The following is a 25,895-nucleotide window of genomic DNA, read 5'->3' as shown; positions in this document are numbered from 1 at the left end:
CCCCAAAGATACAGATGCACTGAGATGCCGGGACACCTGCACCCGATGTTTATAGCAGCTATGTCCACAATAGCCAAACTGTGGAAGGAGCCTCGGTGTCTATCGAAAGATGAATGGATAAAGAAGATGTGGTCTATGTATACAATGGAATATTACTCAGCCATTAGAAATGACAAATACCCACCATTTGCTTCAACGTGGATGGAACTGGAGGGTATTATGCTGAGTGAAATAAGTCAATTAGAGAAGGACAAACATTATATGGTCTCATTCATTTGGGGCATATAAAAATAGTGACAGGGAATAAAGGGGAAAGGAGAAAGAAATGAGTGGGAAATATCAGAAAGGGAGACAGAACATGAGAGACTCCTAACTCTGGGAAACGAACAAGGGGTGGTGGAAGGGGAGGTGGGCAGGGGGTGGGGGTGATTGGGTGACGGGCTCTGAGGGGGGCACTTGATGGGATGAGCACTGGGTATTATTCTATATGTTGGCAAATTGAACACCAATAAAAATAAATTAAAAAGAAAATAAAATGTTGAATATTTATTAATGACCATTGAGTATTTGCCTTTTAAATATTTTATATATTTATTCATGAGAGACAGAGAGAGAGAGAGAGAGGGGGAGAGGCAGAGACATAGGCAGAGGGAAAAGCAGACTCCATGCAGGCAGATGCTAAACCGCTGAGCCACCCAGGGTTTCCCGAGTATTTACTTTTTATGTTAAAATATGAGGACAGGGAATGAATGTTTTTATTTATAATCTTATTTTCCAGATAACTTAATTGTACCTTTAGATCTTGATTATGATGATGATGGTGATCACTATCATTATTGCAATTATACAGGTAGCACTTGCAGAACCAGGACCAAATTTATCTTCTAACCTCCTTAATTCTGTAGTTACTAGACATGAGATAGAGAAAAATATCAACCATTTTCTGTTTATCTCTGAAAATCTATATCAGAATAGTTAGCAACACTCCGTTAAGCAAAGGTTTAGATTATATTATTGTGATCTTGGGGCTTTATTTGAAAATGTAATAATTAATAAAATATCTCATTTCTAAATCTTCTCATAGAGACCATAGAAACATGACATGAAGGTCAAGTGGTAAAGCCCCCAGCAGTGTCATCTGATATGGGGGGCTAACTCCCATGCCAAACTTTCAATGTATCATAGAAAAGATTGAATTACCTCAGTAGGTTTATGTCTGAGGGGGGGAAAATAATAGCACACTTAATTTTGCAGTCCTGCAATGCAAAGCATCAACTATCACAAAATGACTTCAAGAACTTCATCAACTTCTGCAAATATTGTCTGAAAGAAATTCAGCAAATATACTGTATGTCAACCAAAATAATGAGATCTCCTATACTTTTATTAAGTTTCACTGATTATAACAAATGACAATATCTAATGCAAAAGTAGATTATCAATTATACCTCTACATTGCACTAACCAGTATTGTCAAACAATTATCAGATTTTTTTAAAAAATCACATTTATTTAAACTACAGAGTTATCAACATTGTTTGGGTGCCATTATTGAACCTAAATCTAATAGTATCTTTTGGTTTTTTTTATTTATTATTTTATCCCTCCATGTGTTTGTTTCAAAAGACAAAGGATAGTATTTCCATTTTACAGATGGAGAAAATAATGTGTTTCTAATATCAAGCAGTCAATCACAGTGTCCGGAAAAAATACCTACATCTCTATGCTTTCTGGATATTGATCTATAATTGCACTATACATACACATTTTTAAAAATGTATTAACTAGGGGATCCCTGGGTGGCGCAGCGGTTTGGCGCCTGCCTTTGGCCCAGGGCGCGATCCTGGAGACCTGGGATCGAATCCCACATCAGGCTCCCGGTGCATGGAGCCTGCTTCTCCCTCTGCCTATGTCTCTGCCTCTCTCTCTCTCGATCTGTGACTATCATAAATAAATAAAAATTAAAAAAAAATGTATTAACTATTACTAAATACATCAACCAACTATAGCTAAATTACCTTAGATGTAAAATAGTCAACACATCTTTAGTAGCACTAAAAAAAAAAAACTTACAAATTTAAAATTGTGACATGTAATTATCAAAATTTTAAGAGCCCAATTTAATCAGTATGCATTTAGTTTATATAATTTATAGTACTAATAGTGGTTGGATAAGTAACAGAATTGCTCCTCATGATTCATTTGACTTCTCGATTTGATGAAATCCTCCTTGTCTTATAGACCACTTTTTAAGAATCTCATGGTATTTTTTGTTTTCACAATGTGGAATTTTGGTAGACTTATCTACATCTAATACAAAATAGCAAAAACTTTTTTTTAGGAGAGATTCAATAGGTATTTATTTAATGTTTAATGAATGGTGTGTGCACCAAAGTGGATATACGTGTGTGTGTGTGTGTGTGTGTGTGTGTGAGAGAGAGAGAGAGAGAGAGAGAGAGAGAGAGAGAGAAAATTATTGGGAGGAGCCGTTGTTGGCATAGGGAGTTTTATGAGAAAAGAAACAAAGGCAGAGCAAGCCTTATTACATTAGAAGCCTTCTAAGTGTCATGGATTCTGTAGATTTTAGGTGGCAGTGAATAAGGGGTGGGATAGAAGAACCAAACAGACGTAAAATAGAATATTGGATTCAGTAGTGGCCTGAGTTTGGCTTCATGTGTTCTTGGGTAACATCTCTTTACTAGCCCAAGTTCACTTATGTCACTGTTGGCTGCCTGAAATCAGATATTTTGGGAATATTTTAATACTGAAAGTTAAGAAATGCTATACACCAGAACTTTTTTTTCCTCACAGAGTGACAGTAGTTAAACTTTTCCCAGCACACTACTCCATGACCTGAAGGGTGCATTATGCATTAAGATAATGTTGAAGTGTTTAAAAGAATGAAAGATTATTACTTGACTTTTTAAAAAAGAGAATGATTCAAAGGGAAATACGTTTTAAGTCAAGTTGAAGAATTGAACAAATATTTCTGTATTCTGTGTAAGAGATTATGGAGGTGGCACTGGATATGAGGAGAGGAACAGAGAACAAAAATGTAAATGGATGGTGATTTAATCTTCTAGTGATTATATCTTTTTATGCTCTGCATTTACACACAGGTAATAGTGTGATGAAGGTAGGTTTTCCAAAAAATACTTGGTAAATGACAGTTTATTTATTTTAAGGCAAGAAGAGAGTTATTCCAGGAGGTAACAGTAAACCTATATTCCCATTTATCAGAAGCAAACATGGAAGTTTACATATATAATAAACTGCAATGGGGTTAAAGACTTCAGCCACAATCACTAAAAAAAAAAAAAAAAAACAAAACCGAACAAATGGAAAAAAAAAAAAAAACACCTTTGCATGATGAATAGCAATTTGCCATGTAGTGGACATGTAGATGATAACTCAAATATCATTTTATATTTTTAGAAAATTGTACCTATAAAAATAAATCTGGTTGTTCTGAGTCTATTTATCTTATTTCTGTTCTTTATCTGAGTTATCATTTCTATATACTTAAAACTACCTTCGAAAGTCTCTTCTAATGAATTTTTATCTATGTTATTTCACTGTTGATTCTATTTCCACATTTTACAACTTGTGAACCTTGAGACATCATTCACACTATTGAAGGTTATCAGGACTTTGAATCCTAGATATACATCCACCCAGGGAGTTTTTCCAAGGTGAAAACAAAGTATTGAATCCATACAAAACTATGGCATTATGGACCTATGAGCCTTTGAGGCAGATTGTGTCTCTGTTAAATAAAGTTTAAACTTTTAAGGAAAAAAAAAAAAAAAAAACAACTTCAAAACCATTTTCAAAAGGTATATTTAAAGTACATTTTATACAAGATAAAATTACTGTAAATGTTATTAATTTTAAAAAATTAGAGAAAAAAGTGTAAGGATGAGTTAATGATTCTCTACTCTAGGGACAGAGCCTGATGCAATCAGTAAATTGCCTGTAAGCATAAGAAGTTTTAAAAGCTTTTTTCTTAAAAAAAAAAAACAAAAAAAAAAACGTTTTTCTTAGCATAGAAGTATTTTTTATATGTAGAACTTTGAAATATATATTCCAAAGTCTTGTTTATAGAAACCTATATTTAAAAACCTAAATATCTGTTTTAAGGTATTCTTCTAAATCCTTGTAAAATATAATAATAAATTACATATAATGGTTTTCTGGATAGAATTCATTGCTCCTGTGTTGTAACTCAGTCTGATTTCATTTTGAATAATTTTTCATTATTTAGTCCCATAATATATAAAAATACACAAAGCAATGGAATCTCCATAGTACAGTTGAATAATATAGTTTAATTTAAATTTGTTTAATGTCTATTGTATTCCCACTGTGTTCTTTAGTAAAATTGGCATTGGTTTTATCCATTAGATTTCTTTTATCCTAAAGATCCATTAGTTTTATATTTCATAGTATTATTTAAAAAAAATTGAGTTGTGGGGCGCCTGGGTGGCTCAGCGGGTGAAGCACCTGCCTTCAGTTCAGGTCAAGATCCCAGGGTCCTGGGATCGAGTCCCACAACGGGCTCCCTGCTCAATGGGAGTCTGCTTCTGCTTCTCCCTCTGCCCCTCCCCTCTGTTCATGCTTGCTTTCACTCTCACCCTCTCTCTCTCTCACACATAAATAAAATCTTTAAAAAAAAATAAAAAATAAAAAAAATTTGAGTTATGAATCACTTTCTTATGTCTAAAAACAATAAAGTATGTTTCAAGTAAGATTTTACATCTCTTTAGCTGTGTATATCCAGGAAGAAGAAACTCATTGTACATGACAAAGAATAAGATCACAGAATGTTTGGGCAAAACTATCTTTGAGGACATGCATAGTTTTGTTATCCATTATTTTTGAGTATTTCCTTATTATTAATATTATAAATATAAAGAAAGTATAATCCCAGTGAATAGACTGAAAGTAATAAAAAAATTGTTATAAAAATTACCCTTTTCCCATCATCAAATGCTAACAGCAGATAACCATGTGGTACACTTCTTTCTAGTTTATTCATTCATTCGTTCCTTTTAATGAATATGCTGTTATAGTTTTAACTTATGTTTATACTCTGTGAGTCCATTGAATTTTTATCATATTTACATCATTATAGATAAGCATCATTCCATGGTTTTTTACACATTATGAATGTTTTTAAGTCAACTTACCATTTTTAACTGCTTCTGTAAAATGCAATAATGGCTATTGGTTTGAAATAATTTTTAACTTTGTTAAAGATTCCTTTTAATTTTTTCAGTATTATGGGGGAATGTATAATTTTTATTTTTAAAAAGTATTTGTTACAAAAACAAACCAACAACAAAAAAGTCTTTGTTACATCTACTTAGATATTTGGCTTGAGGCCATATTATGTCACCTACAAACATACTTGCATTAATGAGACAACGCTTTTTTTTGGTTATGATATATTTTCTTTGAATATAATTTAAAATTTTTGTGTTAGCACTTCATTTGTTAAATGGCACCAGTTTTGTTGGTTTCTTTGAGTTATTGAAATGTAATGTATGAAAACCCAGTTGTAAGGCAGCCTGAGAGAATAGAGAATTTTTCGTAAAAGCTGAGCTACATCCTGGGAACTTGATCACTGGAACTATCAGCTAAACCATATTACTACTCATTTTAAGTGTCTATAATAAGGAATTTTAGTTTAAGGCTGTAAATGATATTGCTTTATATTGTATTTTGTACTTATACTCTTATTATTAGATTTTGTTTGTTTTACACTTTTGTCCTATGTTAAGATTTATGTTTAGGGAACCCGGGTGGCTCAGTGGTTGAGCGTCTGCCTTTGGCCTAAGGTATGATCCTAGAGTCCCGGGGTTGAGACTCACATTGGGCTCCTGCATGGAGCTTGCTTCTCCCTCTGCCTCTGTCTCTACCTCTCTCTTTCTCACTCTCTCTCTCTCTCTCTGTCTCTCATGAATAAATAAATAAAATCTTAAAAAAAAGATTTATGTTTACATTTTAAAATATATTGAATGACACTGTATACATGCCATTTTCTAACTAAAAGTCAGTTCTTGTATACCTCTGCTATTTTAAGGACTTTGACCATTCACTCTATGTCATATAAAAAATAAATAAAGGACTTTAAGGCAAAGGAGTGACATGATCACTGTGGTTGTAGGCTTGAGAAAGAGACAGTGTGGATTCAGGGTGACAAGTTAGGGTGCTGATGCAATACTTCTAGAGAGAGATATTAGCTTCTTAAAGAGGTCAAAATAAATATAATTGAGTAGAAATAATGAAAAGTAATTAGTTTCTGTATGTATTTTGAAGGTAAAACTAACAGAATTTATAGTGTCTTGAGAAAATAGATGAATTAGGCATCTTGCCAAAGATACTGTCTTCGGCATCTAGAAGGATAGACTTGCCTGGGATAATAGACTGCAGAGATAGCAGAATTCAGAGCATGAGTTCATGACATTTTAAATTTGAGATGTCTCATAGTAGAAATACATATGTTAAACATGATAATAGCTATAAATTTGAAATAATCTTTACAAATTCAGAATATATTTGACATGTCTTTCAGAGTTTTTTTAATAAGGAATATTTGTATTTTTATGAGTGATAAAATTAGGAGTATAGATTTTTTTGCTCTTGTTTGGAAACAAAATACAAAATGTTGGACCATAATTCTCTTAAGTATGGAGTTGTGTATGTACTTCAAAATACAGTGTAGGACTCTGGGCTGAAGACACAAATGTGGTACTCAGGTACATATTTATAGATGGCATTTAAAGGCAATAATTTGTATAACATCATAAAATGAAAGAATGTGGGTATAAATGAGGAGAGTTTCAAGAACCACGCTCTACAGCCATTCAACATGGAAAAACGAAAGAGCAGTGAAAAAATCAGGAAAGGAGACCTAGAAGGAATACTCAATGAGTGGCAGGCAAACTGGTAAGAAGTGGTGACCTGGATCCAAGTAATATATTTCAAGAAGGAGAAATTATTTATTTCTGTTAAATTCTGTCATAGGTAAGGTAAGATAAAGACTGGCAAGTTACCATTTTATTTGGCAGTGTGTAGGTTGATAGAAATGGTTTTGAGTTGAGGGGTAGAGGGTGAATTCTACTGAAAAGGTTGATAAAATTAGACACAACATGTAGAAAGGATCTTTTTAGTAATTTTCTAAAAAAAAAAAAAGATTTGAGAAATGGAGTTGTACATGACAGGGGAGGGGATGATCATGGAAAACTGTGGCTATTTTTCCACGGAAGACTTGGACAAATCTTGGCAGAGCATAAAAACTTGTGACATAGGAGAGAGAAAGGAAATTTTATTTATTTATTTATTTATTTATTTATTTATTTATTTATTTATTTATATGTAAGAAGTGATGGGATTGGATTTAGAGAAGAGCAAGATTAATATATTATGAGTAATGATTAGAGTCTCTGGGCACATAAATTGATAGGCAAGACTGCCAATTTTGTAACTCCAGGGTGTATCTTTAACAGCATTTTCTGCTGGAGTTTTGTTCTACTAAATAGCATTCACATTTAAAAAAAAATGAATTGTGGCTTATGAATGTGCCCAATGCAAATGATCTTGGCAGTTGGATGTTATGATAGTGGAAATCTATGGAAATCCTTAGATGACTTTGTCAGCTGGAGGTGAGAATGGATTGTCAGTTGGAGGAGAGAGTGGAATGTGCAATGGTCATTTGGGAGATTTGGACAAAGGAAGTGTAGGAGAATTGCAGTGAGGCATTAATGACTTGCTTGAGGCTAGTAAGCAGGAACTTAAGGGGAACCTCCTAGCATTTTACTGTGTTACTTTTGATACATTCAACTGCCTGGGCATAGAAGCAATCGTACTTCAAAAAACCTAAAATTTAAGACATTGATTGTTTTCATGGAGATGTCAATTGTCATCAATAGTAACTGATTTTAAAATGATAGTTTAAGGAGCACCCCGGTGGCTCAGTGGGATCTCAGAGTCTTGGGATCTAGACCTGCATAGGGCTCTCTGCTCAGTCAGGAGTCTGCTGCTCCCTCTCCTTCGGCCTACCACTCTCCCTGCTTGTGCTCTCTCTCTTTCTCTGTCAAATAAATAATTTTTTAAAAATTATATGATAGTTTTAAAACAACCACCGGTAATTTGGAAATTGCCTATAAACTATTTTCCTTTGAAGGAATGTCTATATTCTGGAAAATCAGAAGGGACACCTAAGAATTAATGAAACATATAGATATTAGTCATATATAATTTTTCTGGTGTACAAGTTCAGATATATCAACATTTTCCTCAAGTTTTATATAAAAGCTATTTTCAAAAATGTATTATTAAAAATAGCAAAAATATCAGGCTTTGTATTTTAAGAATCAAAATTTAATTTACTCAACTGTAATTAAAATGAATTTATTTGTGAATTCATGTTATTGTGAAAAGTGATTATATATAACCCCATTTAATATAGCCTTATGAGATGTGTTGCACAAATTTAAATGCAGACATTGTTATTTTTCCAAAAATAAGAGTAACTAAAGGAAAAACTTAAGGATTCATTGTGGTAAACAGACCAAATCAGAGTTTTTTGTGTGTTCAAAATGATGCCAAACAATACTTTTGGGAAATGCAGTTTCTGTAACACTATCAAAATGTATATTTCCACTTCTTTGAATTTTTGTGTTTTATCTAGGAATAGAGCTAAAATGCCATTTCTCATATTTCTTTGACATCCCAGGCAGATACATGATCAGATGAATTCCACAGGCTTCTTACAAAATGGAAAGTTGATCCTCTAGATCTGAATTTAACCTCCCTTTTATTTTCACACAGACCAACACATACTTAGACAAGTAAGTCCTATTATAGCTTGAAATATTTCTTTTTTAAAAGTGGTTTTATTCTTCTAGTATATTGTTGATTGACTATCCTTAACATCCACTCATACAGTCTCTTTTTAAATAAAATATATATACAAGTTCTAAGAAACAATTTGTTTTATTCGATGAATAAATCAAATTGGGTATTTATATAATTTAGCCTTAGTTACAGTCTAATTAATAACTAATCAAAATTCTCTTCCAAAATTTCCTATTAATCCTCCTCTGTGCATATTAAATTCTCATGATCTTTCATTTAATAGGAAAACATATTTTTATACTTTTCATAAGGAGAATAACAATAGCAGTGTTTTGAAGTGGATTTTTACATGTCATAATTAATATTTTCACTGTGATTTTTATACATTGTAAGCTACATTGACTTTTTTATGTGTGTGTGACGTTTACTGTGTATGTCATTAAATAAGTGAATAGATAGAAGTTGTTTATAAGTGTCTGTCATCAATATTTAAAAATGTTACTTAAAATAATTGTTCACTGGAATTTACAGCATGAGAAATATCTTTGAAGAAGGACAAACTAAATTATTAACAAAAATCTATCATAAAATCAACTGTAATGAATATTACAGTAATGGCTAACAAGAAGCATTGTATCATGGGGATTAAATTCATAATTAGGGTGTCCAGTGGAATCTCATTTGAAACCTAAAGAGAATGACTATTATATATTTGTTGAATAATTATTGTATTGTTTATATTACTGAGTTTTTAATGAATAAATTAAGGATATGTAAATTAGACTAAGTGAACTGCATATTTAGTTTATTCTGTTAATATTTAGTTTTCTGCATCAGAAATACAGATAATTTCGTAGAACATTTGTGACTTTTTTAATATAATAAATTTTAAGGGATTTTTTAAAAGTAAATATTTTAGCAATAGGAGGGACCATTGGGATACCCATTTGTTGTATATGGGGGAAAAAAAACACACAAAGGGTCTGGAAAGAAGTTCACATAGTTAGTGGTAAAGCAAGTATTAGATCATGGGTGTCCTAACACAAACTCTACTTATGTCTCCAATCTATGTAAATTTATGTAGAAATGTAAATTATGAATCCACCATACATGCTTTGTTAATTATATCTATGCTCTCCAAGAATAACATCTTCTCTGAGCCTCTGTTTTATCATTTTTAAATTGAAGATTTTCAACTTCATAACCATCAGATTTGGAAGGCATCTGATTTTCTACACGTTGAACAGTTTAATTCTATATTTCAACTTTATTGATATTGAAATAAAATACTATTGTAACTTCAAACTATGAAAGGATATCTTTCAGGAAACAAACAGAAAATTAGTAATATTATTATATATAATATTTCAAAAATAATTACGATTAAATTATAAGATAAAAATGCACTGGGAAATTCTCAGGGAATTCAGTGACAGAAGAAGAACTACAGTAAAATAAGAAAGCTATTTTTAGAATAATAATGAAAATTTATGAGCAAATAATATTTAAAAGGTTAACATGAAAAGGCAAATCTCTAATCTGTAAAAGAGAGAACTTTCAAGCTTTTGATCATGAATTACAGAAGGAATTGCTAAAATGTTATTTTTAGGTACATATCAGTTTACTACTCTAATTGGCCATAGGAAATACACGCATATACTCTGTGAGTGTAAAACAAGAATCTGAGGCAAAAATTACTTTTATATTGTTAAAGAGCATTTTAATACTTTGATTTAATATGGAATATTGTTACACACCTCAAAAATTCATAATAAAGTCAGCATGAAAGAAAATCTTGTAAAAACAAAAGAACATAAAGAGATCAGTGTTCCTCCGTAGCTGGAGTGGATGGATTGTAAGGATTGATTACTAAAGGCATGAAAAATTTGGTGGGACAATAGAATTGTTCTAGATCTTGACTGTGGTCCTGATTACACATTATATGGCTTTATCAAAAAATAAAAATCAGCCAAAATGGCTCAGTTGGAGATTGTTAGACTTAAGATTCCTTTAAAAAGAAATAGAAATACTTACTAAAAAGGATGAGTTTTGTAGTATGTAAATTATTCCTCAATAAATCTGAGCTAAAAAGAAAACTTGTAAAAATTTTTGATTATATAAAAGTATGTTCATAAGTATATATATATTTATACACACATATATAAATACAACTTCATTTTTGTAAGGGTATATCATATGCAAAGGAATTTTGGTATTTCTTAATTTCTATCTATTATTATATAAATTATGTAAATATAATATTTTAAAGATTTTATTTATTCATGAGAGAGAGAGCTGCAAAAGGAGAGTCAGGCTCCCTGCTCTGTGGGGAGCCTGGTGCAGGACTTGATCCCAGGACCCTGGAATTATGACCTGAGATGAAGGCAGATGCTTAACCAACTGAGCCATCCAGGTGCTCTGTAAATATAATTTTTAAGGTACATTTAATTGATTCATATAATGTCAAAATTAAGCAAGAACTTAGAACTATATTTTTGAATTGTTTATTAAATTCAGATGTAAGACTATTTTAATTGCATTGTTTTCTTTCTGTCCTCTCTAAGAATTAACATAGTTTGCCTTCTCTCTTCCCTTTACAAAGTTATTGATACATTAAATTCTGAATTTTAACATGCAAATTATCTTTTGTGTGTTTGTTATATTTTTCTTTGTGATATGACACTGTCATGTTTGACATTTGTAATCTTTACTTAGAACAGTAAATGTTACACCTTCTATTAAAATTACCTTTCCTTCCTGAATTCTGTTATGTTATCTTTTTAAATATTAACTCTTATTCCAAATATGAGTGAAAGAGAGTTGCCCAAGAAGTTGCTTAAGAGTCCAAAAATCAGATAATATATACATCATCATTTTAACTGTTACAGATATATAACAATTCCTACTCAAAGTCTACCATTAAATTTTAGCTGATTTGATATAAGGTTGAAGAACTTGCTTGTGATGAAACTAAAACTACATAATTCATAAAAATAGATCATCATTAATTTTTTTTATCAAACAACAAAAGAAAACATATCATTTGCAAAGTTTCAGTAAAATAGACAACTTGTTTCCTGGTTAGTTTATTATACTCTGTTTCATCTATAATATCAATAAAGACTGGAGAAAAAATAATGCATGCTCTTATGTCTGTTTGTAAGAGATGAATAAAGATACATGTTTTAAAGTAATAAAAACAAGATGTCAGTAATTCTGCAGCTAATAACTTATCTTCAGTTACCCCCCAAGTTCTTTGAATTTTACGTGGATACATTTCTTTCAGGCTAATATTACTATCACTATTATTTTGTAAATTAGAAGACAGGAAAATATTGAAACAAACTTGCATATTAAGAAGTAATGAATTAAAATTTTTGTTATCTCTCAATATGGATATGGAAAACACTAATTTGTTACTTCAATTAGGGATGAGATCAAGCAGCAAACTGCACAAGTCATATTTAATAGGTAGAATTATTTATTTTAACCCATAAACAACCCTCTCATCTACAGAGCTGCCTGGTACTTATTTTCACAATTATCTTTCTTATCAGTGCATTTACCAAAGAAAATTAGCATCTCAAGTGTTAATAGAAATACATATAAGCATATCCATAATGTAAATATGACTATTTTATTAATACGATCTTATATTTACATTTCACCTTCACATAAAAAAAATATAGGACCCATTAAGATATAGAAAACATAAAATAACTGAAGGGAAGAGAAATGTGTTGATAAATTTTCCTGTGTTTATTTTGCATTTATATTTATTTCATGTATACTCATATTTATCACTGAATAAAAGAATACTAATGTATGAAACTGCCTTTTAAGTATATATAAATGCTTCAAATTAGTTATCTCTAATTTTTTAGTATATAATAAAAATGTATGATTTTAAAACTTAGCAAAGAAAAAATTTTGCAAAAAAAAAAAAAAAAGAAAAAATTTTGCTTGCAAGGAGGAAAATATCTTGTCTTCAATCTTTGCCAACTAGCAGAGTTTCTAGTATTCTGTAGGAGTTAATACATTTTTGTTGACTCATAATTAGTTCAAAGGAAAAAAAAACAAGGAAAATGTTTAATCGATTCCAATGAATAATTATGTTGACTATTCTAGTGGAATAAATTCCTTGAAGCTAGAAAATGGCATATTTGTCATGTGTTTTGCAACATCTAGCTCAGGACTAAGTGTAAAACAAATGACAAAAATAGGCCTTAGGAACAATTGAGTCAGTAAATTATTTAGGAAAGATATTTTAATACAGGATACAATGGAAACCAGAAAAGACTATGGAAGATATATGGAATCTCTACTCTCATAAAGTTTAAACACGATCCATCTTAAAGTAAACTAATTTATGAGTTTAAAATGCATATCTTTGTGATGAATATTCATTCATTGAAAAAATATAGTCAACACACACAAGATCCTATCAACAATAGTTGTCCTTCACATAAATACCAGATAAAATTCCTCTTTCTGAGGAAAAGGTATTTTTTGGAGAAAGGAAGTTCTGAGAACTTAAACTATCATTTTCTTCTATAAACGTGACACTTTCCAACAACTTCCAAGAGCAAGAACTAAATATACAGTTCCCAATCTTAAAAGTGTAGCAGCACATTAATCAGAAGGATGTGGGTTTTGCACAGATGGGTGTATCTATATAGGACAGAGCTGCCCAGGAGGGACAAGGGCAAGAAGAAATAACTTATCCATTTTACAACAAAGTTGGCAGACTATTGGGATAATTGTTCAGTGAGTATAAAACTCACAGTGGAAATTGACTTTTTCTTTTATTGGTGTGTTCTTTGTTTTGTTAATTGGTGTATTCTTTGCCTAGGCATCACTAAAATTGGAATTCACACATAATAAAATCAATATAATGGCTACTCAAATATATAGATTTAAGGAAGAAAACAAATTTCAACCTATTGTGTCAACATGCTTCTCTTTTTGTTCTTGTTCTTTTTAGCATTATTATATTCTGCTTCATTTAGTTATGTTGTTTATCAGAAGTTAGAGTAGCTGATTTAATTTTTTTGACAATAAGGTCTCAGCACACATCTTCCTATGGATAAGAATATTCTTATTCTTAACAAATTGGAAAAGTATTTGAATACTAATAAAATCTTAAAAAGGAAACAACAAATTTCTTCACTGAAATTTTTTATCTTGCATAATCTGAACAGTTTATGGAAAAATGTAAGAAAAAAAGACATCTGTAGTGAAAACTTATTCAGTTTAATGAGCAAGTAACTTAATGTCTACTTTCCCCAAAGCATTGAGTTTACAAATATTATCCTTACCAACTCATCTTTTATATAATTCCTTGATTTTTGCCTTTCTTGCTCAGCTTTACAAAATTTTGCAATTTTATTTCTTTTGTGCCTTGTAATTAATATACACTTGGAAAACTTAGCTAGCACTAGCATAGATGCCCACAAATTTTATGAAAATAACACATCTACTCAATATTTCAATGAAACATTTTATTTATTTATTTATTTATTTATTTATTTATTTATTTATTTATTATGATTTTAGTTATTTATTCATGAGAGACAGAGAGAGAGAGAGAGAGAGAGAGGCAGAGACACAGGCAGAGAGAGAAGCAGGCTCCATGCAGGCAGCCTGACGTGGGACTAGATCCCAGGTCTCCAGGATCAGGCCCTGGGTTGAAGGTGGCACTAAACCTCTGAGCCACCCAATGGCTCCTTCTGAGCTACCCAATGAAACATCTTTTAATGACAAATGTGTTAATTACTCTGTACACTGGTGAAGGACTAGATTGGGTAAACGTATCATAACAAAAACTGAATAATTGCATAACTAGGTATTCACCTGAAGGATACGAAAATATAGATTCTAAGGTACACATGCACCCCAGTGTTTATAGCAGCATTATCAACAATAGCCAAATTATGGAAAGAGCTCAAATGTGCATAAATTGATAAATGGATAAAGAAGAAGTGGTATATGTATGCAATAGAATATTACTCAACCATTAAAAAGAATGAAATCTTGCCATTCTCAATGATGTGGATGTGTTCCACCATTGGATGTGCCACTCTCAATGATGAGAGTGTTGTGCTAAGCAAAATAAAGGCAGTTAGATAAAAACAGACACCATATGATTTCACTCATATGTGAAATTTAAGAAACACAACAGATGAACATAGGAGAAGGGAAGAAAAAATAAGATGAAAATAGAGAGGAAGGCAAACAATACGAAATGCTAAATTCTAGAAAACAAATTGAGGGTTGCTGGAGGGCAGTGGGCAGTAGATAGGGTAAGTGGGTGATGAGTATTAAGGAGGGCACTTATTGGGATGAGCACTAGGTGTTATATGTGAGTGATGAATCACTAAATTCTACTCCTAAAACCAATATTACACTATATGTTAACTAACTAGAATTTAAATAAAAACTTTAAAAATAAACTGATGGGGTACCTGGGTGGCTCAGTAGGTTAAGCATCTGTCTAAGGCTCTGGTCATGATCCCAGGATTGTGGGATAAAGTCCCACATCAGGCTGCATGCTCAACAGGGAGTCGGCTTCTCTCTTTACCTCTCCCCCCTGCTTGTGATCTTTCCTTCTCTCATGCTCTCAAATAAATGAACAAAATCTAAAAAAACAAACAAACAAACAAAAAAACACCATCTAAAGAGTGTTCTATGTCTCTGGAGAGGAAAAGCTATTTGCAATAATATTTATATTTTGATGTCACCAAAACATCACAAATGCTTTTAAGAATCTTCATATTCACCTACCTCTTTGATATGTAATTAGGAGGTTTTCAGAAGTTTGAATAAGGCTAATGTTCAATGGTGAATGAAACAGGAGCATAAGCAATTTAATGAATTTGGTACCTGATAATTTTATAGAAATTGAAACAGATTTTGGTTGATCATTCTTACATTAATTTTTGGTTAATTATTAATTTTTGTTCGCTTGTAATTATATATGAGATTTGAGCATTACACTACAATTCTTTTAACACTTTGACTCTGATTGAGTTGTTCATTTCCACTGTGGAGCTAACTTGAAGAAAAGTGCTTTTGTATCATTTGTTAAGCAAGGGAGTCTTTGTGTTTTCTCTATTTTGGTACAATGGCTTCTTTTTTCACTCATTATACACATATTTACACATATATGCATGCTACAATACTGGTATTGTAAGTTAATATTACAGATGACCAATGGCAACGTTATCAATTAATAAATAATTTAAAAATAAACAAGAGTGTAAGAATCGTCTGAGGAAAAAATAGGTAAGTGCCCTGTATCTGTCTTTTCTCAGAGACACATTTTCAATTGCAATTGTCTCATGGTAGTTTGCCCCATTTATCAGTATAGATAACAACGAAAAGTTTAATGATTTTGTGGGATAAAGTGGAATTGGGGAGGAAAGGAAGAAATCTGTATCAAGATTTACAAATATCTATCTCTAAGCAGATGAGGTGTAATTTAGTAATTTAGTATCGCTATTTAGCAAACATAGTGATACAAAAATCTAAAGAAAGAAATGAAATACAGAGGAACATGTAGAGCTATGAAATAATTTCTTCCATCATTAAAGAATCTTTTTTTCACATAACTATGTCTTTTCATGTCCCTTTCTTTTTCTTAAAACTTTAATTTTAAAAACAAGTCTAATAATTTGGCTTTTGTGAAAATTTGTGGGCACAATTTTCAGCAGTAGATTGCAATTGTAAAGAAGACCATATGGATATTTAATAATAGAAATAAAATATATTTTTTCAAAAAAAGTGTTGCATTTAATAACAAAACCATTTATTAGAATCATACATGCTGAGTTACAGTATGACATATTGCGGTTTTTAGATGTTATGTTTATATAGACAATTCCTAAATGAGATATAGCAGAGTTTTCCCCTTGATGTGTTAAGCATTTGAACTTGATTTAGATTTCCTAAAAGTACTATATCTTTGACCATGTATGTCAGGATTTTAAATTTAAAGCAATTTAATTTGATCAAAATTGAAATAAAAAATATGATACCACATCTGAAGTTTTGCAAAAACATTTCTATAATACATTTGGTGAAATCACTGCACATATTTGTTTAATATTCACTTCCTAGTATATTTCACTTTTTTTTTTTACTCTTTTGGTCTATTAGATACTTCTTTTACTTAAATTAATTTTGTATTATCCACTTTGATTTTGTGTGTATAAATTGGCTCAAATATTTTATTTGAATAAGAAATATACAGGATGGCAAAAAAAATTTTGAAGAACTAAATGGGATGAGACATAATTTTAAAAATTAAGGACTAGTCTCAGATTCTGCATACTTATTTTTTAGCTACCAAGTTGTGCCTTTAGTTGATGCTTAAGTCCTGTAGGGGTTTAACTTCCTTTTTCATTAGATACTGCCTTTGACTACTAACCATAACACTTTAATCGCGGAAGTTCCTATAATGACACTGTCCTTCTATTATTGATTTGTTTGTTTTAATTGCAAGGATTTTAGGGTTAATATTTATTTGCTTTATGGAGTAGTGCTCTCTGAATCTCCCCAGGTAATGTGCCTATCCTGTAAAGAACATAAGAAGAAATATACACAACTCTGTGTGGGGATAGAGTTTGGAACTTAAAGCTTTCAAGTCAAGATATCTATCCATGGAAAAACATCAGTAATTTTTTTTTAACATCAGTAATTTTTATAGGCAAGACTTAATATGGCAAAATACCAAATTCTCAAATCATTTTGAAATATTAATGCAATGTGTTTTACAATCTATAATTTTGGAAAAAGATTTTGATGTAGCCATTCTAAATTTATACTCTATGTAAATTTATGTGTATATAATATATGAATATAAATGGTAAAATAAATATATACATTCATATACACACATATGAATTTTAAAATTAAAAAGTAATATGAAGGTGAATTATTTGAATAGTTGAGAGACTTTGCACTACATAAAACTACCATTTAGCTTATATTAGTGACATAGTCACTGTCATGACTGACAAAACAGATTATGTAGAATAAAAATATAAGAAATTCAATGTATATAAAGGTTTATTAAAAGATAAAATTGATTTGAATTAATGAGAAAGGGGTAGCTTATTAAATAAATAATATTGGGAGACATATCTAGCACAAATAATAAAGCAAAGTCCCTTCTAAATGAGCTAAAGAATTTGAGAGGAAAAATAAAATTTAAATTTAAAAATCAAGGTAGATGTGTATTTTAATTATATTGACAAGGTAGATGTGTACTTTAATTATATTGACATGACATTATATAACATAAAAAAGTTAGCAATTTGACGAGGTAATATTTTAAATTGATGCACATAAAATTTAAAGTAAATGCCAAACTGAAGCAGAAATTTTAAATTTACAAAGTTCTAAAAACCCACATCACAACTACAGAACACTTGCAAAGAAATGATTCTCCAGAAGACAAAGTGAAAAAAGTTCATGGGTATATGTCAAATCTTACTAATGGACAATATATGGGGCACGCAATTTTTTTTTAATATTTTCTCTTTTAGAGAGACAGTGAGATTGGGGGGAAGAGACAGAAGAAAAGAGAGAATCTGAAACCGATTTTGTGCTGAGTTTGGAGTCTGACTCAGGGTTTAATATTATGACCCTGAAATCATAACCTGAGCCAAAACTGAGTCAGATGCTCAACTGATTGAGCCCCCAGGTGCCCTCATACCAATTTTTAACTAAAAAATAGGTTGCAGGTATCATAAGTACATGTGTTGTGAAAGGATGAATACAAGAAACATTTTTATAACATAGGGATATTTATTAATAATTTTAAAAAGTGCTTTTTACCCAATAAATTTACATCTATAAATATATCCCTCAAATAATGAGATCTTTGCATGAAGATGAAAGTAAAGCATGTTAATTGCATCCTAATTTATAATAACAACAAAACTGGAAACAAGTTAAGTGAAAATAACAGAGTAAGCAGAAGTAGGATGACTTTAGGCCACAAAGGCTTTTTTTTTGTTTCCAGTACAACATGGTGTCTGTGGCTTGATGGGGAGGTGGGCCAGGGAGACACAGGAGAAGGGCTCCCACCTTGTACTCTGCTATGCCAGCAGTGAAACTGAAGTATTCAAAGAATAATCAAGGCAGAAACACGTTCCAGTACAGTATCCCATGGGAAAAGAAAAATAAATCTGGATGTAGGGAAACTTCAATCAAATTAAAATATGTGGAAATAGAGATAAAAATACCATTATATAAACAGGACTGATAGTATAGTTTTAAAAAATAGTAAGATATTTGGTGCTGTTTCTCCATCTCATCTTTAGATGAGGGAGCTTTTGCATCATGATAGTAACATCGTTCCAAGGACACAGCGACCTGTTATACTAAGAGTGTTATGAGGTTCAGAAGGAAACTAATAGTCTGAAGGCATAGGTGTGCCCTGCCTGACAGGAACCACGTTAGCTCCTGCCAGCTGTTGGTCTTTGCCAAGCAGCAAAAGTAAGAGAGCGGGGCTCACATTTAGCTTCTCATAGTTTGCAGATGGCACTTACTCTTCATGTAGCTTGAGTTTTGTCCCACTAGATGATTTCCATTCTCTCTCACACTTTTCCTTTCTCTTTCCCTCTCTTTGCTCCATTCTCTCTCTCTTTTGTCTAGGATTGAGGTAGCTCACCTAAATGCCACTTTTATAACTATGACTCTTTTCCCTTATACTTACACTAATGAATTGGAAGTGTTTCCAAGTATTTGCAGCCTTTCCTTTCTGATTCTATAGTAGATGAGTTATTTGGGCTGTATAACCCAAACAAAGTGTAGAGAAAGACTTTAATGATGATAGATATATAGATAAAACATATTGATACAGATGCATATATATGATTGAATATATATTGTTATATATATCATAATATTGAATACAATTGAATATTTATTATTATGTATTTTTGCATAAAGATAAGTAATATGTATTATACACTACACCATGTATAAATATTGGAAAATCCATAAATGATAGACCCTTCTGAGTGTGGCAGGCTGTAGACAAGCTTATTACATATGATTCAGCAACCAATTCCAACATGTGGAGTTTGTCTCAACACAAAGCAATTCTCTGATAGCCGTTGTGTGTCCTACAATTTAATTTAGTTCTGGTACTATCTACCCAGAAATACTAGTAGACTCCACAGGTTAAGTGTTCAGTCCCACAACACTGCCCCACTCTTCGGATGCCAGGCACAAGCCCAGGTTGTTATCTGTGCTTCTCATAGACTGGGTATAAATCAGAGGTTTCCATAAGGCAGTTCTTGGGTTATTTTAATTTGCTGGAAGGCTCACATGACCGAGGAAACAGGTTTACTCATTAGATGGTTGTTTTTTTTTGTTTTTTTGTTTTTTTTTTACAAAGGAGGTTCAAAGGATACAAACCAAAAGTTAGATGAAAGATATGTACAGCAAGGTCTTGAACCAAGGAGCTTCTGTCCCTGTGAGTTTGGACCTGGCGTACTGGCATGTGGAAGCATTCTGTTTCACCAACCTGGAAGCTCTCTAAACACATTCCTTTTGTTTTTTGTGGATACTTCATGGCATAGGCATGATTGATTAAATAATTTGCCATTGGTGATTGATTCAATCTCCAGCACTTTCCTCCCCTCTCTAGAAGTCAGGAGTTGGAACTGAGAATTTCAACCCTCTAATCCTAAGGTTGGTTCCACTGGCAATCACCTTACTCCTCAGAAACTTTCTAAAAGTTTTAGTTAACATAACAAAAGATACCTAATTTCTCTAGCTCTCATTCCTGGAAATTCCAAAGTTTTAGAAGCACTGTTCCAGGAATGAGAGGAAACTAAATTTATGTTTCTTATTATAAATGATAATATATACCAAAACACCTAATGAACCTGATAATATAGTAAGAAACAGAATGGAAAATCCATGTAACTGTGGTTTTTTTTTTAAAGATTTATTTATTTATTTGAGAGAGAGATTGAGAAAAAGTGGGGGAGGAAGAGGGAGAGAGAGAACCCTGAAGCAGACTCCCCACTGAGCACATAACATGGTGTGAAACTGGATCCCAGGGCCCTGAAATCATGATCTGAGCCAAAATCAAGAGTCAGGTGCTTAACCATGTGAGCCAACCAGGTGCCCCAGAAAACCACATAATTATAACATAAATTAATATCCTTTAACTGATTTTGGCTTGACTTTCTTCTAAGACTAAAATTAAATTCAAGGCACTGAAGCTGAGGATTTCGGTATCTCTGCCTGGTAGATTCACTCTAAATGTATTGCTAAATCTACTGCATTTTAGTCCCATATTCGTGAAGTTGAAAAATCAGAAACATTGGGAGCTAAGGCCACCTTCTTTTATCTGGGATCTTAACTAATTCCTTTTCACAACTTATTGACTAGTTTAATAGTAAACCAAACTGAAAGCAACTTTCAAGAGTCATTCCTACAAGTTTTAAAATTGTCCCAAACTTAGTGCTGTAGCAATCTCTGTAGACATATGAGTGCTACTTATTTTCTTCTCTGAAAGTTAAAAATTTATCCTGTAAAGATGCATTATATTCATAACCAGCAAAAGGATATCCTTGAAATGAAATCAGTGTCACCAAGTACAATGTGACATTTTATTGGATCATCTTGTACAAATGCAATTTAAATGAAGAGTGTAAGTTAAATTTCTATTAGAAATTTCTTTAGACAAAAAAAATAAGAAATTTCTTTAGACAGGTTGAATAGCCATAAACATTTAACTTTAGAGACCTATCTCTAATACAATCCAGTAAAAATAAAAAAAGGCATTATGAATATCAGTTATTTAGTAGAAAATTTCTCCTTTATGAATCTTCTAAACATGTCTATTAACTATTACTTTATTTTTTTTTTAGTGCAGTAACAGGGGTGCCTGAGTGGCTCAGTCGGGTAAGTATCCAGCTTTTGGTTTTGGCTCAGGACATGATCTCAGGGTCCTGAGATCAAGGTCCCATGTAGGGGGGGGGTCCAGGCTCAGCAGGGAGCCTGCTTGATTCTCTCTTGCTCTCCATCTGTCCCTACCTCTGCTTTCACTCTCTCTCTCTCAAATACATAAATAAATGCATATATATAAAATATATAATATATATAATAAATGCATATATACTAAAAAAATAAAGTTCTTAAAAATTTAAAATTTAAAAATGCAACACCAATTAATCTTGCTGTCTTGGTATGTCCTCTCAAGTTGCTTTTCATTGTAGATCTATTACTTAAGGACTGTTCCCCAAAACTGGTGGGCAGTGTTACTGACATAATGGGTGACATAATTTCTAATAGATTAAATATAAAAATCATTATACTTATTCCAAACTTTTAAATATTAAAATCAACAACCTTAAAATGAGCATGACTTTTTAGTAAATCTTAAATGGTAAGTGTTCATTCTTTCTTTTTCAGAAATAACCTGAATTAGCAACCTTCTGATTTTATTTTATTTAACCCTAAGTAAAACAAAGAGGAATAGAACTAATTAATTCTATTTAAATTCTCTCTCTCTCTCTATCGTGGAAATGGATGCTTAAAATTACACATTTCCAGAGAGTTTATGTGATGTATGCTTTAGTAAAATTTAGCACTGTTACCAGGATTTTTTTTCTTTTTTAAAGATTTTTAAGTTTATTTGGGAGAGACAGAGAGAACACACCCGAGGGGTGGGGCAGAGGGAGAAGAGGGCATCTCAAGCTGGCACAGAGCCAGATGTAGGGCTTGAGCTTAGCACCCTGAGATCATGACCTGAGCCAGAATCAGTTGGATGCTTAACCGACAGGGCCACTCAGGCACAATGAACACATAATTTATGTGCTATCACATAAACACAACAAAATCAATGTTTTTACAAAATTATGTTTTAAAAGACAAACTTTGCTAAGCTACTTCTACCATTATTTACTTAAATAAATTACAATTTTGTAAGCTAGAAAACACTAAATCATCTTTGATGTTTCCCTTTTCCTTAACTCTTCCAATTTCTTACCAAGTTCTGCCTAACGCACATCATAAATATCCATGCAATTTTAATATCCTGCATTTATTAGTGTACTAATTTATTTCCTTACATGCTCTACTGTTCCCTCCATACTCTGTTCACATCGTATCTAGGGTAATCATTTACAATATAACATAATAATTTCTCTCTCGAAAGGTTGCTTGAAAACCTTTGGTAGTTCACATAAAGGGCTCCAAATAATAAAAATCCCACATTGCAATGCTAATCTTTCATGGCATTGGGGCATTCCACATTCCAGCAAGTTTTTCTGAGTACATTTAACTTTCCCTGTTTTCTCCCACTCTAGGGATTTTCAATATGGTGGAAATGAATGTTGTACTTCCTGATAAATGGTGCCCTACAACACACACACACACACACATGCACACACACACACAAGCAGATGCAGAGGTAAGTGGGGAGAAGTCCTCCTTAACTTTCAGACCTCTTTTCAAAGATGAAAGATATCATGGCTTGCACACACAACAGCCATCACTCCCCATCAGTTCAGATCCTGCTGCTTTCCCTATCCATGATTGCATGGACTTTTCTTTTCCATCTTCAATCATAATCTATAATTAAATATTTGATGTTGCCTCCCACTTAACATTTTATCCTCTAGAGAAAGATATTTGGCTGAATAAATACTTATGTTTACTATAGGTATATAGAACTATTTAAAGAATGATAAAAAATTACAAATGAAAACAAAAGACTAATTTTTATTATATTCACAAAATATAATTATTTGCTACCACAAGTAATTTTAAAATATTTATAGCCATACCTCATGACATATATAAAAAGTAACTAAAATGAATCATAGACCTAATTATAAAGCCACTTTAAACTTAGAAGAAAACATGATTAAACATAAACAAATATTTCTTAGCTATGATATCAAAAGCAATATCAGCTCAATTTTGAAGATTTTTAATTTATTTATTTTAAAAGAGAGAAAGAGAGGGAGAGAGGGAGAGGGAGAGGGAGAGGGAGAGAGAGAGAGAGAGAGAGAGAGAGAGAGAGAGGGAGAGAGAGAATGCCCAAAAAAGTCATGATAGGGGAAAGATAGGGACAAGCAGACTGAGCTGAGCATGGAGCTGACATGGGGCTCTATCTCATGACCCCAAGACAATGACCTGGGCCAAATTCAAGAGTTAGACACTTAACTGACTAAGCCAACCAGGTGCCCAAAAATCAACTCAATTTTTAAAATGATGAATTAGACTTAAGAAAATTTCAAACCATTCATTCTCAAAAAGAACTATACAGGAATGAAAAGAAAAGTCACTAAGGGAAAATATTCATAAATCAAATCTTTTTAAATGGCTAAGATTAAAACCCCTAGTAATATTAATATCCAGTGTTGGTGAGGATGTGGAGGAAATGGAACTCTCACACACTGCTAGTGGAAATGTAAAATGATACCACTTTGGAAAGCACTTTAACCATTTCCTAAAAGTTAGACACTTATGATCTAATAATCCCAATCCTAAGTATTTAGTCATATTGCCCCAAACCTACCAACACCAAACTCAGATTCTTTACAGTTAATTTATTTAAGTATATTGCAGTTAGACATCTATTTAGTCATTTAGATTGGAACTACTTTTCATACCCTGTAAACTGCATCCAACATTTGCTAACCATAAATAAGCCAAACCCTATAGCTATAAAAGACTTCAAAATTCTGCTGCTTTAATGGAACTGTATAACCCAGAGAATTCCTACCTTGCTGCTAAGCAAATTAGCCCCTTCTCTGATTTTGTTTCTCCCCACAATAGCTTCTATTTCTCTTGTAGGAAAGAGCCTCATGCAACTTCATGGAAAATATCTTGCTGGGAGGGACTTCCTCTCTCATGCAACCTTGCTTAAGTGTTACCCAACAAAGCTTGTTGTATATTACTGTTTCACAATCCTGTCTCTTCCTTGATTAAGCCAATTTCCAATTTTTTAAAGATTTTATTTATTTATTCATGAGAGGCACAGACAGGGAGAGAGGCAGAGACACAGGGAGAGGGAGAAGCAGGCTCCATGAAGGGAGCCTGACATGGGACTCGATCCTGGAACTCCAAGATCAGGGTCTGGGCTGAAGGCGGCACTAAACCACTGAGCCACCCAGGCTGCCCCAATTTCCCATAAAATTGATATATCTAGTAGTAATATTAAATAGAAGAGGTTTATACAGACTAGTCCTGAGCATGATGAGAAGACAGAAGTAAATTATTCAAGCTTATGATTCACAATCCTATGGTATCTTCTCTTGTTAGGCCTCTTCCTAAACCCAAGATTGATGGTAACCTCCTTCTGACAAACTCCTTAAAGAGTGTAAGTTGCAATTCTGTTTATGGATAGACCTGAATAATCTCCAGTCACGAGGATCTTCTACTTTATAAAAACTCACTTTCCAAAGGTCAGAAGATGAGACAAGTTTGGTTGTCCATTTCTCATAAAAAGAAAAAATGGTCTAATATATGGATCTGCATGGACTCTTGGACAGTGGCTAACAGGTGGGCAAAATTTGGAAAGTTTTACATAGACTAATACTGGCAAATTGGTCCAAGGAAATCTAAAGAAATGTAGGGATAGTTCTTGGAAGAGAGTGAACACATCTGTGTATCACATGAAATGTCAAATCAGAAGGTTTCTATAGTAGAAGAAGCTTTCAATAGTTGGCTGTTGAACAAAGTCTCTGTGCCAGGAGACAAAACAGTATGGTCTTCTTTTCACCATGATCTGGGTGTTATTACTGACATAATGACTCTGTGACATAGTAGAAATTCCTGGGTTTCCAGTCAGAGATAATGGTGACTGGCTAATTATATTACATTTTTTTCATCATGGAGGCTCAGCCCTTTATCCTCATAGGGAAAGTAAATATTTCAGATGTGGATTGCCCATAATGCCATTCGGGGTTAACATGATTGGACTTCACTGTTCTATATCCAGTGCTACACTGTCCCACACGACATTGACTATGGTGTGCTGCTATTTCCATGCCCAA

General features: G+C 32.4%; 1 long non-coding RNA gene across 2 annotated transcripts in view; it reads left to right on the top strand.

Moving 5' to 3' along the window:
• LOC111091101 overlaps positions 1 to 25,895 on the top strand; it is an 87,370-nt gene that overhangs the window by 33,570 nt on the left and 27,905 nt on the right. Inside the window, exons 3-4 of one of the 2 annotated variants that reach the window (XR_005373751.1) lie at positions 21,759 to 21,792; positions 25,162 to 25,401. This is a non-coding gene — a long non-coding RNA (uncharacterized LOC111091101). The remainder of the gene's footprint in view (positions 1 to 21,758; positions 21,793 to 25,161; positions 25,402 to 25,895) is intronic. The other variant, XR_005373752.1, reaches the window with a different exon arrangement.

This window comes from Canis lupus, chromosome 19, assembly GCF_011100685.1.
Source record: "Canis lupus familiaris isolate Mischka breed German Shepherd chromosome 19, alternate assembly UU_Cfam_GSD_1.0, whole genome shotgun sequence".
NCBI lineage: Eukaryota > Metazoa > Chordata > Mammalia > Carnivora > Canidae > Canis > Canis lupus.
This window is presented reverse-complemented; position numbering and strand designations above follow the sequence as displayed.